Genomic DNA, 4,538 nt, shown 5'->3' on the forward strand with positions numbered 1-4,538 from the left:
CATCATCCAGTGAATGAACTATAATGTGCCTCAAACCTGTAGTTTTTTCAGTGAATATACATATATATTACCTATTGGCAGTCGCCAGAAGGTAGTTATAGTTAGGACCAAGTTTACATAGGAAGGGCATTTTTTGTTTTGCTTATAACTTTAGCATCGTTTGATGAATCTTCATGAAATTTTCCAAACTAATTCTTTGTTCTTATCAGCTCCTATGTTGAAAGTATGGGGGTGATTTGTCAAGGGGGCCGAGAAAAAAGGGGTTCCCAAAATGTGTTTTCTCCATGTTAATTTCCATAGGAAACTTTAGACAAGGCTACAGGTTGAACGGGTGAACGAAATTACCTCACATTTGGCAGGGAGAAGGGTCTCGTTCTAGAAAGCACACTTTTGTTTATTTGGTGTAAATCCGTTCACTAGTTTTGGAGAAGTATCGAAATTTACAGATATCGATATTTGGGAATTCTGCCATCTGATTGGCTGAGGCGTTATGAGCACAAGCTTGCTGCTTATTGGCTGCGAGCAGTGCAAGCGGTTGCAACTAGGCAGTGTTGGCAGCCATTTTGTGATTCCATTGAAATGAATAAGGGGAAAAAAGGGTAAAAAGAGTAGGAAACAGGAGGATAGGAGCACTGTAACCTCTGTGGGGGAGTGCAAAGCAAATTAGTCACTCCTGCCGGACTGAAAGTGACATGGTGCTGAAATGAGATGCTGCTACACTCGTGAGGTCATTGCTGTAAAGTGATGTGCTCTGGTGTCTGTAGCATACCTGTGGAAGTAGTTTTAGTAGACGTTTATACCATACAGGGAGTGGGAAGCGAACTACTGACCTCTACCGTGCGTTTATACGATACCGGAAGTGGGAAGCGAAGTACTCATGCCTACCGGTGTGAAGACTCGGGGATCAAACCAAGCTGATTGTTAGAAAGTGATGGGCTGTGGGCGCTGTAGCATACTGGCCGCTGTAGTATAACTGTGTAAGTAGTGTTAGTATCCGTTTATACTTTACCGGGAGTGGGAAGCGACCTACTCACCCCTACTGGTCTGAAGACTCGGGGATTAAACCGTGAGCTCATTGCTGTAAAGTGATGTGCTATGGGCGCAGTAGCATACCTGTGGAAGTAGTGCTATTTTGCGTTTACACAATACAGGGAGTAGGAAGCAAAGTACTCATCCCTACCGGTCTCAGGACTCGTGGATGAAACCATGAGCTGATTGCTGTAAAGTCATGTGCTCTGTGTAGTATTCCAATGCAAGTCATAGTAGAATGTTAGTATGTAATGCTACTATAATATAATGTAAGTATGTAATGTTAGAATGTAGGGCTGTCATGAGGGGAATCTTGGGGAGTTTGTACACCGTGCTGGAGCAGACGGTTGCCTTGCTGTCTGGTCCTGTTGATGGCTGTTTAAGCTGTCTTCTTTTGCTGCAATAAATCTACTTATCGGATCCACTGCTGTCTTCCTCTTCACTACATAAATTTGGCAACGAGCGGGAGAATATAAAAAGAAGGCAGCACTCACCAAGATTTTGAGTTCGCTTGCGTTCTGCTGAAGACCCATTTTCTTGGTGAAGCTGTTTCTACTCATCCCAGGGTCATCGGCTGATCGAAGTATGTGATCCTACCTCTGGTAGGATTTATATTTTTTGATTTTGGGCTTCCTTGCCTCTTCACTACACTCTGGTTGCTGTACTACACATGTGCAAGTAGTGTTAGTATGCGTTTATACTAATTCTGCAGTTATGTATTAACCAATGCATCATGGCCCTATGGAGTGCCACCTCAGGTCATTCAATGTCCCGGGGTGTGTATCCGTGGGACATTTATGTTTTCTATTACAGGCCGGGAGCATTGCTTCCACCCTGTGATAGTAAATTCTTGTTTCCTCGTTAAAGCGAGGGGAGGCAATCCTCGTATCTCTTCAATTAAGCGGATCCGGATGGTACAAATGGAAAAAAAAAAATCATGAAGCGGGGTCTCACCCGGTCATTTAAAAGAGCCCACTGGTGGGTAATGTTCTGGGGCCAATCCTAGTATTATATTGCGGGGTCTCTGCAGCACTGGGGACCTTAATCTCACATGTAAATTAGGCACGGGAGGGCACAGAGACGTTTCACAGACTAGGGGATCGACACCTCCCCGGGTATTGTTTACGAATTGTTAGGGGGGTTCGAGGCCAACTCAAAACCGGGGATCGACAACCTCCGGGGCTTTACTTAAATATGCAGGGTGGGTGTCGCCAGTCCTTGAAGCCTCGGTGGCCCTAGGCAGTGCCTTATTGGTTCTGAAATCAAAAGGTCAGTACTCATGGTGTTATAAAGTGATACACTCATAGAACTCTTGCCGTTGTAGAATTACCCAGGCTTCATTTATGTAATAGTCTGTTGGTTTATGTTTGGTAGGTGCACCGCAAAATTAAAAATGTTTTCCCTCATAACCTACTATCATCCGCCGATTTTCACAATAAACTACAGACAGGTGTTGTCAGAAAAAGAAGACCCATACACTCACTTATTTAATGGTAAAAAAAATAACTTTTATTAAAACAACACAAATAAATGGAAACATAACTTTATTCGAACAACAGTAAAACATGAAAGAAGTGGATGGGACTCCTCCAGAAGCAGCGTACAAAACCTGCAAGAGAAAAAAGAAACATAAGTATGTGTGCCATGTCCAAGGGAACAAGCATTTGCAATGCAATAGATCTCGCATTAACGCAAGTTTAAGCTATTGGCATTGTAAAGGACAATGCCTTTTATTGATGTTTTAAAAACAGAAACAAAAATAATAGACATTGTTATTTGCATTGTGAATATCTCAAACTCGCGTAAATGCAAGACCTATTGCATTGCAAATGCTTGTTAATTGCTGCCAGGTCTACGACCATGAGGGACCCGGCCCACTTAAAGCCCTGCACACTGTACATTTCAAGCAAGCGCCCTCTGCACGAGACTAAAGGCTCCTTGCCCTTTGACCCAAGGCACCCTGCCCAGTGACACTGGCTCCTGCTCACAGTATGAGGTTCCTATCCCTAAAACTCACCACCAATGGCTCACCACATGAGACCAGAGGCTGTCTTAAGCCGCGCTCATGAGCTGGCATCAGAAAAGAGGCAATACCAGCATGCGCCCTGAAGTTCTCGTAAGGTGCCACTGAGGCGCTCTAAAAACGTCAAAATAAATTCAACGAAATAACAAGCCCGGGTGTTGTTTGTGCGCGCGCGCTAAAAGAAATAAATAAAAGCGTGCGAGTGGTGCTCAGAGGTGCTTGAGTGAGTGTGCTGGCGATGAGCGGGTGTGTGATCGCTAGGCCTGGGCCAAAATTCCGTTCCGTTCGCGGAAATTGCGATATTTTGGCATTTTCGCGTTCCGCGGAAACCGCGAAAATGTCAAAATTTCCGCATTCCGCAGCTTAGCGATAATTTCTTTCTTGCTCGCGCTGTAAAATAATACATTCTCGCGCGCGCGCGATCGCCTTACCTGAATCCCTGCGTTCTCCGACAAGTTTTCTTGACCCGGTCGCGTTCTCCACGAGATGTTGGATTTTGGTAGCCATTTTGCGCTGTCTCGCGAGAGTTCGCGGCCGCATTAACGTCATTTTTCACGCGATCACGTCATTTGTCGCGCGATCACGTCTTTCTTCTCGTGATCATGCACCGCGCGAGTATGAGAAGATTGAGATCTCAAACATGTCATTCTACATCACGAGCCAGAGGATGAGGACGCGGGCACGTGAAATCGAACGCGAACAGGAGAAAGAGACCGTGAACACGTCATATCCAACACGACAGGGACAAAAAAGAGAACGCGATCATATCGTTTTCGACACGCCGGCGGAAGTAATGTGAAGCTCGAGAACTCAACAACGTAAAATTTACAATTTGGAGAGGAATATCGGCTCTAGCAGCATGAAACCATCTGCAAATACTGATTTTGGATGAAAAGAACTCCTTACATTGACATTTGGCTTTCCTTTTTTGTGCAAGGAGTCATTTTTTTACAAGGTGGAGAGAGGGAGGAAGTGACACAGAATCTCCAACTTCCTGTTCCTGTCCAGCAGGCTCCTCCCAGTGCTTTGTCCATCTCCTGCTCATTCTGCCTTTGGATTTGGAGCTGGAAAGGTCACTCTTTTTGTCTGCTGCATCATTGCAATTGGATTTCAGGATTTTTGGAATAGGATATTTTACAAGTAAGTGGTTGTTGTGTTTGATTGTGGGCATTGCAGTTGTTGTGTAACTACAATTTATTTTTGATAATTAATTAATTATCATCATTCCTTTTTTTTTTTTTTAATTTTGTGGGTTGTAGTAGTAGGCCCGAGCTAGCCACGGGCATGGCCTCATGGGTGTGTGTGTGCATGATGAAGCAACTGTTCCTTTTGTTTTTTGAATATATTTCATTTTCAAGCACATTTAGGGCATGGATGGCAGTGGATTGAGTTGGGGAAGTGTGTTTTTTGGGGTGGCCTTTGTGATGTTGTTGGGCCTGGCCATGTGGCTGGTGGCCATTTTGAGGCCTAGGCCTGCTAGCTTGCC

Source organism: Triturus cristatus, chromosome 5_2 (genome assembly GCF_964204655.1).
Source record: "Triturus cristatus chromosome 5_2, aTriCri1.1, whole genome shotgun sequence".
Taxonomy (NCBI): domain Eukaryota; kingdom Metazoa; phylum Chordata; class Amphibia; order Caudata; family Salamandridae; genus Triturus; species Triturus cristatus.